We start from the raw sequence: 14266 nt of genomic DNA, 5'->3' as shown, positions 1-14266 counted from the left end.
CGGAGATGAAAACTGACACAATTATCTAAAAAAAGTTAAATATTAACAAACCATATGTTATTTTTTACAGTATATGTTTTTTTAAAAATAACTGATTCATACAAATTATTTTTTAAAGAAATATATAGTAACAATCACTTAATATACAAACTCAAATCGCATAGAGCGATATATTAAAAAAAAAAAACAAATGACAGATTTGCATTGAATTTCTAGCTAAATTGGCACGTACTAATGTGTACACGAGACACATTAAGACAGAGGTATTATATATCATAATCAAAACCACTTCAAGTGCTATCGGTTATAGTAAGATACGTCTCAAGGAGGGGTGGGGTGGAGTTGAGTTGTGCCAAGTACGGACACCGAGGATCCTCCCAACTCCTCACAAGACGTCAATCACTCGATCCATTACAGAAATGCGTAGGCCGAATGAGCACTCTTGCTCTCACTGTGGTAATTTTTATTCAAACACTTCACTATCGACTTGACAAATTGTAGCTAAGACTCCTCACCTAATGAGTAAAGATTTAACAAGTTAGAGGTGTGTAGGCTGAGTAAATCATTTCGAGAATGCTCAAATGCCATGTTTTTGTGCTCTGCCATTACTTAAAAAAAAAAGAAGATTCCATCATTAATTCATTTGATTTAGAATAAAGAATGAAATTCTAATTAGCAATTATTGACATAGAAAGTATTTTTTTTTGTTAGATTACTCGATTACTCGACCAGGATATTTAAAAATGAAATTTCTGTTGTAATATGCAGATGACAATAATTTTAATAGTTTGTTTGTTATAATAAACTATTGTTCTGAAACTATTAATATTTCAATTGAACCGTAAAATATTCAATAAAAAAGAAACTAGATCAATCATTAGTACAAGATACTTAATATCAGTACAAGATACTTAAACCCACAACTTCGAACCACAGACAGCTAAAAAGCGCAATATCCAAAAACGATGTTCATCAATCTCTCAGTTTCATTATAATTCAGACAGATGTACGTTTTTCAATATGTCTGATTAAATTAGAACCTAACTTTTTCGTTCAGAAAGTAAATCAGTGTCTCGCATATTCTCCAAATGTTTAGCCTAGTATTTCTATCTGTTTTTGTTATTTTTAATAAAAATTAATTTTAAAATGTGAAATAACTAAGGTTACTTACGTTTCTGGCAGAAAAAAGAGCGAAACATAATTAAACATAATATTTCATTCTCTCATCGAATCTACCTTCATAACTCAGCAAAAGTACCAAAAGAGCACCTGTGCTGAGAATCACAAAAATCAATATGCACAGTAGGGAGGAAATTATCTGATATAATATATATATATATATTTAAATAGTAAAATATATTGTCTGAAATGCATGCTACCTAAACGTTTTTTAAATGGCTATAAATGTAACAAGATGGCTTAAAAAAACAATACCTGCACTCGTAATTAGTAAGCAAAGATAAAGAAACGATAGGTATCATTCTCTTTTTGAGATTAATAATTTGATAATTTTTTATAAAGCATGAGATATATACAAACAATTCTCTCAAAAACTATAATTTAACCTTCAGTTTATGATTATATTCAATACTGATAAATTAGACATCCTTTGGGAAGCGGAAACCAATTATTGATTTCTACGCATAAATTTCGAATAAAAACTCGCTCAACAGTTTTCAACTCCATTATCAATCTTAAAATATTTTAAATGAAATTGGGCAATTTTTAAATAAAAATTATTAAGACCATTATTTTATTTTGTGCTCAAATCTGAAAATTGTACATTTAGAAACATAAACAAGCTATTAGAAAAATCCTTGATAGAGCATTTAATAGAACATTCATTCTACTTTACATTTATTTGCAATACACATTTAAAATCGAAATTTATTTCATATTTTTTCTCTATCTACAAGATTAGATTTATTAAGATAAATGAATATTTGCAAAATTATCAAAAAAGCCACAAGGTACCCGGAAGTATTTAAATCCATAATATTCTTCCATTGTGATTACTGTATAGACAGAAAGACTTTTTGCTTGTTTTCATAGATATCTATTAATCTATAGACAATAATCACAATGGGAAAATACGATGAATTTATTTACAGCCATATATTGATAGATTAAAAATCAGTTTTAATCCCCAGATGTTCATTTTTTGAAGAAACAAATTATGTGGAACATTATGTTTGATGCAAAGAGATGCATCAAAAGATGATTTTACCGAAGATTTAATTTACTTCAATAGATTCCAACATAGATTTTGAAAAGATTATAGGAATAAAACTTTTAATGGATTACATAATTAATAAAAAATTTACGCTTATAAAATTTCATGACAAACCGCGTTCTTTTGTAGTTGATGGTTCTATAAATTGAGTATACTTTAATCTATATTTGAATTTCTTTACCATTCATTCATAAAAAAACTCACTATTTAGAAAATTACAATGACAAAGTCCTTCATAAGTTAAGTTCTACTATATTTTTTTATCCTTCCATTAAATTAAAATCCCATTTCAGGATATAAATAAATAAAAAATAAAGAAATCTTAGTATATAGTCTAACATAAGTTTTGAATGGAAGTGATTGTAAAGGAATTATGCAATTTATAAGAGTAGTAATATTTTGTTTTAGGAACATAAATGCATATTTTCAATGAGGTCAAACTAGCAAGCTATAAAAGTGTTTTCATTCTTAATTATAAGGTTGCTCACTTGATAATCCAACATAATTTAAGTAATTTGTATGCACCTTACATATAGAAGCAAACTGTTTAAAGCTAATTCATATTTAAAAATGATTCCATAAAAAAATAACTAACGATTCATTTCATTTCATACCATAGTCATATGAATTATTTAATCAGATAATATTCATTCTATATTCAGCATTATTATCCATTTATAATAATAGAAAATAAGTGGAAGCAACTAGTAAAAATGCATCTTAAAATCGACATTCATTTAACTCATTGTTTCCAAGTGCTTTAAGTTATATCTTGGCCAAGTAATGGAAGGAGAAAGAAAAAACGGTTGTAAACAGTTCCTTATTATTAGATTATTGGTGCTCTTTATGCGCATTAATTATAATTAACATTCACAAGACTTTACTCTATCGTTTAAAGCATATTGTTATTTTTTATAAAATTGCATTTGTATATGCAATAAAATTCTATTCGTCTTTAATTGCATTTCATATTTTATAATAAAAATTTCTTTCTTTTAGTGAGTAGCATAGTAATATAGAGTAATCCTAAAAGTATTTTTAGCGTAAATTAGAAAGCCATAAACTTGAAATTGCTTTTTAGTAACCTATACGTAATCACTCACCAGTAGCTAAGATTTGAAACCTTTCAACTTTCAACAATAAATTTTAAAGTAGGCAAAATACAGGCTATTATACTGCACAAATTCAGACAAACTATTTTTAAAAGAAATTTAAAATACAGAATATTGCAAGTATATTTTTACAGAAGTTGAATATCACTCCTTTAAAAAACAAATCGAATTTTTAATGACCAAAAAATTTTTATTCTTTCAAGCGCCTCCAAACAAACAACCTTCAGATTTTGTCAATGTCCATTTCATTCAAACTTTCATAATTATTTTACAAACCCAAAATAAGGTACTACACTAAAGTTTCAAGGATTTCATAAAAGTAATTACGAATTCTCAAAAAGTTAATTGTTCCCCCATGGCCTTAAATCAAGCACTAAGTCTCTTTTTCCGTTAAAAGAAATCCCAAGTAGAAGATCGATTTACAAGATTAAGATTATCCATTTTAAAATTAAATATATATTCTATTTTTCTGAAATAATTTAAATCTAATATTATAAAAACAGTTTAGTATAACATTCAGTGATATATTTCTTACTTATTTCATCAGATATTTTAAAATTAATTAATTGTTTCTATTAGCGAAGATCAAAATATACGTGTACAGGACTCTGACTAAATATGGAAATCATACTTAGTTATATTAGAAAGTTTAGTTATATATTTAATTATGCTAGACAGTTTAGTTCTATCATTAATTATTATTTTATTTAAAAAAACAGAATTAACTCTGAAACGTACTAACTAGATGTTCATACGATAGAATGTATTACAAAATACAAGTTCATTTAATGTCCATTTAATACACATCCATTTTAATGAGCAACAAATGTTTTTTACTATATTCTAAGAAAACCTGGTTGATAAGAAGATTAAATTAAAAACTTTATATCGTTAAAATTGAAGTGGAAACTTAAAAAATAATAGCATATTAACGAAAATAATGCATTCATAATACTATACGTTTAATCTTCCAATTGGAAATTGAGGGTGAAAAATATTTTAAATGCAATTTAAAACTAGAAGGAGGACCTGAGGATTTCAATATTTACCTATATATCAAATGAAATATTATTAAAATATAGACCACTGATTTCAAAAGCAAATATGGAAATCCATAATTTACAAATATTTAACCCTCAAATAAAAAGGCGTCATCAATTTTTCTACTGTTATATGTTTTATTAAAAAATTTAACTTGTGAAAAAAACTTTATTTGATCTAAAAATAAATATCACACAGTATGAAAAATAAATATCAGTGACATTTCAGTTTCATTATACTGCATTTCAGTTTTAAAAATTATTGCTGCTGAAAGTAATTTTTCCTAACAAACAATATCTCATAATTTCTTCTTTGGAAATAACCATTAAAAATTCTTTTTATTTAATTATAAAAATATTTTTTTAATAAATTGATGAATTTTTTCAATAATTGTGCTCTATTCCGAAATACATAGAATAGAATTTCATAGAATTCCGAGAAATTCTATGAATTATTACAAAAGAATTTTACTTACCTAAATTATTTGCATAAGAGTAATCCAAAGGTAAAAGTCTTGTCATAACCATGCTTTCAACTTAATTTCATTTAGTTTTTCTAACACATCACAACGTCTTCATATTCTCAAAAAATTATTCAATCCTTCCTGCGTCTTTTCACCATTTATCACAATAACCAAAAAATTCAGATACCTGCGGATGAAAAAAAAAGAAAACAGTTGAAAAAGACAGCGCTGACGAAATGAAGCGCAGAACAACTTCGATCACATGCCGAGGCACAGTTCTATGTGCCACACCGCCAAAAAATAAAAGAACTCTATGATTACGATAAATAATCCACGTAATACAACACAGGTAACAAACAGCAAAACAAACCTGAAAAGCTCCGCAAATTGGTCGTTTGATGATGACCTTTGAACAAGTTTCAAAACACTCTTGATGGTAAAAAGGGGAAAGGGGGGATAAATAAAAAATCATGCGCCCTATTCGAATATTTTATTTTTTATTTTGTTGTCCTCACAAAAAAACAAAAACCAATCGAGGGCAACCTCATGTCCCCATTTTGCGCAAAAAAATCAAATAAAAAAACAAACATTGCAATAAATATAAAAAGAACTCCCTTTTCCTTAGGATCCCGTGCCTTGATTGGTAGATCTCGGATCCCAACTGCGGCGACAGTGGTCATTCGAAATCGAAGTCTACCCCTTGCTTCACGTTAATTGGTTAGGCACAGCAGACACCAAGAGTCTTGCCCCACTTTTTACATGTAAAAAGCCTCACTGGGTCAAATGGAGAAAGATGAATAATGATTCAGTCTAATACCACACTCACACACGTTGAGAAGGCTTGCGAAAGTCCGAAACAAATAAATCAAATTAGGCATTTTTAAACAGTGCCCTTTGGCCGTTTTTAAATTAACCCTTTTGCACTTAAGATTAGATTTATGATTCTTAACTGTCGATTATTTTAATCGGGTAATCGAACATGTGTTTTTTTGCTTATGAATTCGATGAGGTCAATTTTCAGAATCTATTTATTTTTCATATAGTTATTTAAAAATTCTTGTTCGAATAATTCCCTTGCTATTTCATAATCATTTTTATTATTTGTATTAAAATGACTCAAATTAGGACACTTGTATTAGCTATTTTCATTAATTCTGTAATACTCAAAGGTTTTCAAGTATACATTTCATGATGAATAATTTTTTAATCGATGAACGTTGATATATAATAACAATAAAAAAAAACGAATGCTAAGTAGGATCAATTAGTGTAAAAGATATTCAAATACTGTTGTTAAAATTAACCTTTCATTTTGTAGAGTTAATGATCAATACAGAAAGTTTTGACATTCTATTTTCTTAACCAATTAAACACTTTCCTAAAATACAAAATCAAGGATAGAAATAAATAATATTTAGAGTTATACTTCAAAATAAAAACCGAATTGTTTACGACGTTGAACATTTCTTTATCAGAAAAAAATATTTACTAATTAATAATATTAGTTATTATTAAATATTACCATATAAATTCAGAAAATGAATAAAACAACTAAAATAAATTTTTGAATACTTTTTAAGAAAACTGCTATATACATTCTAAAGTTCCCATTGACTAGGTTTCTTGTAAGAATATGATTTTTTTTTATCTTAAACGAAATTTGATTTATTAGTTATTACGATAAATTTTGACTTCTAAAAAATTAGATATAATTAGAAACCGTGTTCATTACTCATGAACTAAAATTCTGATTTACATTCTACTGAGCTCAAACAATTATTTAAAAAATATAATTAATTTTTCTTATAAAAATTCTACAAAATCATAAAAAAATTAAAAATCTGCAAAATAATATTTATATTACATACTTAGAAAAACTCTGCAACCATACACTTACAAAATTTAGAAACTTAACGCTAAAATTAAATTAATTCTTAAATACCTCTTATATCATGCCCGTCAATGAATTCTTTGATATCTCGGTTAAAAGCTATTTGAAGTTCAAAGAAAATGATTCCTATTCTGCAACTCTTTTATTAAACGAAAAGCAATATCTGATATTTAATTCATAAAATACAATCCACTCGAATAAAATTTAAAGCATTGAAATAAAGAATAAAAATTAGAACATTAAATATCTTATTTAACAGTTGCCACTCTTGAAAGAAATTATACATGTTGCCACTTCCGAAGATATGCAGAAATATATCATAAATATAAATCAACATGAATTAAAAAGAGTTAATTTGTTTTCAAAACTCATGCGGAAGTTCATAAATTTTAAAAAATAACATTATTAAATGTTGCTTTCTATTCAAATATTTCATTTCAAATACAATTAAATATTTAAATATAATGTAAATAATGCATGTTAAAATTCAATAAAAAATATTGCCACGAAAAAATTAATTACAGTAAATTGCTATATTTTCCAACTAAGCATATTTATTGAAAATTAAAAGCTAAAATATTAACGATTTAAAATAGCTCAAAATTCGGCCTCATTAAAATTAACAGATGTATTTTAATTATCGTTTGGCTTTCTTTTTTAAACTTAATTTTTATAATCTTATAATTTATTTTTCAGTTCTCATTCTGTGAAAATATATTGTGATATCCACAAATATGTTAAACACATCTGTAATAATTCAATTCAACCATAAAATACTTTAAAAAAATATATAATATATTCTTTTTAACGTTTTTAAAAAATTCCAAAAGCTTCAAATAAAAAAATAAACATATATTTTAAAGAATACATTTTTTAAGGAATATCGTTTGGTTCTTTTATATATAACTTTGTAATCTGATAAATGAAATAAATAAATCTCTTTTTCTAACGCAAATAAATAAATCCATAAGAAAAAGTAATTTATTTTTTCAAATTCTTTACTGATTATTATCATCTGTTCTGAATCATCAGCATTTGATTTTTCTGAGGTTTGCAACAAATGTATGATGATCTCAATATGACACAGCATTCAATAATATTAAGAAACAACATACTTTTCTTAAATATTCTGTTGAATATATTTATAATACAGTTTTCTTCTTTTAACAATATGAAAAATTGATGTGCAATTTTTGTAATTCTAAACTATCAACTTTAATGCCTTAAGAAATCAATTCTTCTACGGTTGCTAATCAAACTGACAAAAGAACCAAGGAATTAAGCAAATATAAAATTTATCAAATAAAATACCCTGTTACAATTTTCAACGTCCTTGCGTACTTTTATCATCCAATTTATCGCTCAAAATTTTTTCACTTGAGATTTAAAGCCTCAAAGGTCAGAGAGAAGGAACAGTGAAACATTTCCCTTTATTGAATTAAAGGGCTTATTAACCGGTGCCTATCGCGATCATCTATACGAACACCCTCTAGAACAGAACTTGGCGGCAGATAGATGAGACTATGGATAAGAATAATGAGAAGGGAGCGTTCATCCATAAAAACCACCTGCGGTGTCAGAACAGGAGAGAAACGTCTCGATTTGTTAGTTTACTTAGGAAGAGTTTGCAATTCATCCTCCCAAATATTTCTACCGCGAGTTACAGCAGAAATAATAACTTTTCTTCCGACAGAGGGAAGTGCACCCATTAAAGTATTATTTAAACTTGAAAGATTCTTTTATCTGTTATAAATAGAAAGAAGCATTTTAAACATTTTTTTTTTTTCCCATTCCATTACTTGAATCCTCAAATTAATTCAGTATGAAATCGAAATTATTTCAACCAACAAAAGATAAACAAATTGAAATTCAATGACGAATTGTCGCTTTCGTTTTGGAAATCCCATCAATGATTTAAAATGGTTTATTCTTTTCTTAATTTCCGATTGCTTGGACCTTTGACTACGTTTTTCTTAACGTAAATGATATTTATGAAATACATTTTCTTGATAAATCTTTGCATCATATAACATTTGAAGACTAAATGTAATATAAATTTTCTTAAATAAAAGCATAGGAAAATCGCAAAAACTTGTTACTGTTTCACAGACATGTTCACTCTAGCAATCTCTTTAGACGCGCTTTTAAATTAAAGGATACTGAATAATTTTATCGTTTGCTACATTATTAAGCATTGTTTATTTAACATTGGAAAACGATGTTTGAATTTATTTTAGTCTTTATTTAATTATCTTAATTTCATTTAATGTTTTACAAACAAAGATATATTTACTCTTCTGAAGTACTAAATTACACATTAATCTACTGCTGGGTTTTATTTATTTTTTTATTGATATGCATGATATAATTTCTTAAAATCAATATAATCAGTTTATTTCAATCCTTTTCTTTTTTACATTTAATTTCTTTTATATATGCATAAAGTTTGAGAAAAAATGTTTAAAAAATTAGCTAAAATACACATTTTAAAATTTTAGATCTTATTAATAAAGATAAAACAATACTTGCAATGGTTGAATTGTTATAAAAATATCTCTAAATATATATCAATTTCCTGATTTGCTTCAGACAAAGAAAGTGAAAAATTAACTGCATTAGGCCATTATATAATGATAAATAAACTAATAATAATATGATATAATAAAAAATAATAATCTCTCAATAAATTAAACTAATAAAAAATATGAAATTATTTCTAATTAACTATTTGTTAGATTTAATTCTTCAAACGCCATCATTTCATCTTCAGCTCAAGTCGATTAAAGTATAGCATACTATTCTATATCATAATAAAGACGAGAGGATGAATTGAAATCTATAACACACAATTTCCCAATAAAATTCTACCATTTTGTATGCTAGAATTTTATCTGACTTGTGGAATGCGAATCTTAGTATCCGACTCAAATTATACAAATGTTCGAAAGCAAATGATTAATGGTCAAATGAAACAAGAAATGCTAATTTTTTTTAAAATTATTTCTTTGAATATACATCAATACTTTTGGTTATTAACGTTTCCGATCTCAGGTATATGCACAACTAAATCCGACCGAAATATAATTTTTTGTAAAATCAAAGCAATTATTAGAACGAACCGAAAGATATGACCCAAAGTTTCCTACATTTATATAACATTAAGTTCTAGCGTTAGCTTGTACACGAAATACACGTGGTTCGACTCTTAGCGCTCGACCAGTTGACAGCAAATGATTAGGGACCCGATCACACAAAACCAGATCAAAACATTTTCTATAATATCTTACAACTGAGAGAACGAATGAAACGAAACCTAAAACTTTCCTACCTTTTTCTAAAATTACGTTCCAATACTGGCATGTACATGAAATATGCGCTGTCCGACAATCAACACACGACCGTCCGACAGCAAACGAATAATGATCCAATACGACAAGAAAAACAGATTTTTTTTTTTTTTTTTTTTTGCTATTTTAAATTAATGCGTTTATTTATTAGCGTTTCCGACCCCAAGTATAAGTACTACTAATCCCGATCGAAACAATTTTCTATAACAGCAAAAGAGCTACGAGAGCGAATTGAAACATATAACCCAAAGTCTCCTATCTTATAATAATAAGTTCTAATGTATACACACGTAACAGACGCTGTCGTCCGTCCCAGCACACGAACGGATGACAGCAAATGACTAATGACCCAAAGTAACGAGAGAAATTGAATATATATATTGCCAAATTAAATTTCAATTAATGTGTTCGGTTATTAACGTTCCCGATACCAAGTATAAGTACAACTAATCCTGATCGAAACAATTTTCTTTAACAGTAAAAGAGTTACGAAAACGAATTGAAACATATAACCTAAAGTATCCTACCTTCCAATACCAAGTTCTAATGTCAGCGTATAACGAACCACACGCTGTCCGACTCTCAGCACACGAACGGCCGACAGCAAATGATTAATGACACAAAGCGACGAGAGAGGTTGAAAAAGCGCATTTTATTTCTTTGAATTTAAATTAATGCTTTTGATTATTAACTTTTCCGACGTCAGGTATTAAGCGAAGCACGTATACACGACTGTCATACGATTAGATTTTTCATTTGATTGCATCACACAAATGTCAGTATGACAAACTTAACGTCAAACAAAAGTATGAAATTGCTGCATAGATGAAATGTGATATGATTTTGAGCCTCGAAACTAAAAGTTAGAATAAACGTTAAAAAGAACTCCTGAAACAACAAGTTACATAATAAAAAACTTGGTAGCAATAAAAATCTATATGTAGAAATTAAAAACAGTTGTTGAATATTTAAAAAATATATTTATGTAGACATGAGGCAGATTTTATAAATATTATGCTACAAATTTATATTTTGTAGAACATAGAATAGTGATAATATAAACATGAGACAAAGAAATTTTTGATAACTGTTTTAAAAAAAGTGGAGAATTATTTGTATTATGTACTGCAAAGGTAAACCATATTGTTTGTATCAATTTTTAGAGAAAAACTAGAAATAAAAATTAAATTACATCCTGCACTGAGTAATAAGTTGATTTCTCCCGACAGGCTGAAAAAAATCCCTTTTCACACGATTAAATTTAACTTGATTTGTTATTTTGGATTCGATTTTTCACTTACTTCCCCGCACATTTGCTAGTTTTAAAATTTTGAACACTTGTGTACAAGATATTATTTTAATATTTTCTGAACTGTATTATTAATAAAATTATTAAGTAGTGGTTCTGTACATGAGCCATTGGTAATAGATAATTAGAAAAAAAATTTCAGGATTCCATAACACTTATAATAATGAGTTATAAATTAAAGTTTAAATTTTTTTTTTACAAACTCTACATTCTAATATATTATTAAAAGTGTAGCTATATATATTTTTTACTTGAAAGAAGTAAAAGGTGGAGATTTATAGCAACAAAGGCAGTTATCCCCTGTTATTCTAGATGTAGAAAGCAAGGAATTTCATCAACAAACACGAGTTTTTTTTACTTGAATCTTTTATCTTGAGATTCTCTCCAACATTCCTCGATGCCATTTTTCTGAGCTTAATTTCAAACGCACCCTCAGCTTAAAAACAAAGAAGAATATTAAAATAGGCATGGTAAGCCTATTCGACTCTAGTGCGAAGAAGTCTCAAAAGCCTAATTTAAAAAAAATTGCTTTTATAACTGACATACTGTTTTTGACTGCTTTTCAACAATTAAAACAAAGTCCTATACTGCAATTTATTGGATATATACGCAAAAATTTAAGCTGTATTAAAGAAACAAGGCAGCAAAATTTTTAAAATCTGTCAGATTTTTAGAAATTTTTTATTTATTTTTAGAGAGCCGATTAAAATGTTTTAAGTTTTTTCTATTATTTGACCATTCACGTATAATTTTATTTTCAAGTATATACAATTCAAAAGAAAATAAAAATATCAAATTAGAAAAGAAATAATTTCACTGCTCGATAGATTTTAAAACACAACAGGTAATTATTTGTTTGTAACATAATACTTCTATTTCACAGACAAGATTAAATTCTAACTAGGAGAATGCATGCGAGAACGGAACACATTTGAACAATTCTCAAGTGTCTGTATCCCATCACGTGATTCTCATTTCCTAAGCTCTCACGAGGTCACTTATCCGTCATCAATTAGTCGTCTGCGACACAGGGGTGGTCGGCATGAGTCACATGGCTCGTTATACGATTTTCGAATGAGATCTCATGTCTGGCGGAATTTCCAGGTTGACAATGAACGATAAAATGTATCATTAAACCTTTCAATTAGTGAAAATCCATTAAGTCGAATCGATTTCCTTATCACAGACTAACGCTAACTGGATGATCCGTGATATTTAGAGAGGATTTACGGAACCTTGAGTCAATTCTAAACGTAAAACGGATCTGTCGTTGCACAAAATGAAAGATTTTAAGGTGTATGTATGTCACTATTGTAAAATCGAGTGGCGAGGGCCAGATATCATTGGTTTCATCATTTTTTTTAATGGATCTTGATGTTACCAAAGATTTTTTTGATACGAGAGCTTAATGTACAATATTTTAAATATCCATATTAAAATGGTACATGAATACCCAAAATCAGATCTTTATAAAAAAAACCGACAGCAATTAATGTTCACGATCAAAGGATCGGGGATCTTATCGCATATCGTTTCTATTTACTTCCATGGTAAGCCTTATTTTACGATTGGGCCTCAATACAATCTTTGGTTAGCTAATCATTTTCTATTACATTTTTTTCCATTCCATCCCTGTTTTCTATTTTTACATTTTTTTAAATTTTTTTTTATTAATTTTTTCTATCTACAATTTAATTTACTCTTTGGCAGTACGAAAAAACTAAATTATCAGATTGTCAGGCCTCCGTTTAGTTCTCTGCTGGCCAGCAATTTTCTTTGGTGTTTTTCTGCAGGATAAGGTGTTTCACGGTGGTTTTCTTCTCTAATATATATATATATATAAGAGAAGAAAACTAATATATAAATATATTTACGCGTCTTCATTTTACCGAGATTCGATTCGCATTTGGGTGTGTCATCCAATAAATTGGTTAAAATCCGAAATTGGCATGTGAAAATAATGTCAGAATAGCAAAGCAAATAATTAGTGTACTTTTCAGCAAGTGACTAATACTTCAAAGTAAAGAGTTGAGTTTCCTGAAACACGACGTAGGTTCAAAAACTATAGAGAAATTTTATATCATTGACATGCATAATGATATTTATATAAAAACATTTTATTTTTATTCTAATTCCGATACAGTAAGAACGCCATTGCACCTAATGAAGTGTTTATCGTATATGCAAATATGCTGTATTGCTGGTTAAGATTAACTTTAGTATTAATCATTTTATATAAAATATATACCATAATTTATCCGAATTCAACCTTCCTTCGCGTTAATCAGCACGATAGATGACGAGAAGTAGTAGACAAAGAAGATAATACGTAATTCAGCGCTTCCTTTCCAAACATCACCTGAAGAAGGTTTGACCAATGATGTCAGATTTAATGAGGAACAAAATAGATTGGATGTTTGTTAAATGGAATTCGATTGGTCAAGTGGAATCTGGACCTTTCGTCCCTGAAGCCGAAATCTTAGCAATACGTCATCGCACCCTACATAATTATGGGGATAGATCACCAACTTATTATATAAGATTAAAGGCCAAAATTGTTGGTTTAGAAAGACTGGAATTTTCTATTTCCTCAGATTGGTCAAAAGATATTTTAAGCAGAAATTTTTCCAACTGTGCAGATTAAATAACAGCCTAGGACCACTAGACTCAGAAAGGATCAGCAGCAGGTCGATTAAAAATCTTATTTTCCTTTTTGAGAAATAAATAAGTTTGGAAAAAATAAAACTTGTATGAAGAACGTTAAAATGTTTGGATAATATTAATATTTTATCTAGTATAATTGGCCAGATTGGCCTATATACGTTACGTTCTCTCATTAAAATGTTTCTAAAATTAAATAATATTAAATT

General features: G+C 27.8%; 1 protein-coding gene across 4 annotated transcripts in view; it reads right to left on the bottom strand.

The window, feature by feature from the left end:
- LOC129983862 (myocardin-related transcription factor A-like) overlaps positions 1–14266 on the bottom strand; it is a 341368-nt gene that overhangs the window by 240081 nt on the left and 87021 nt on the right. For 2 of the 4 annotated variants that reach the window (XM_056093527.1, XM_056093528.1), the window contains one exon: positions 4862–5036. The exons of the other annotated variants lie outside the window; for them this stretch is intronic. The gene's annotated coding sequence lies outside the window, so the exon portion shown is untranslated. The remainder of the gene's footprint in view (positions 1–4861; positions 5037–14266) is intronic. 4 annotated transcript variants of the gene reach the window in all.

Source organism: Argiope bruennichi, chromosome 9, assembly GCF_947563725.1.
Source record: "Argiope bruennichi chromosome 9, qqArgBrue1.1, whole genome shotgun sequence".
NCBI classification, from domain to species: Eukaryota; Metazoa; Arthropoda; class Arachnida; order Araneae; family Araneidae; genus Argiope; species Argiope bruennichi.
Note: the sequence above shows the minus strand (reverse complement) of the source record. Positions and strands in the feature narration are given on the sequence as shown.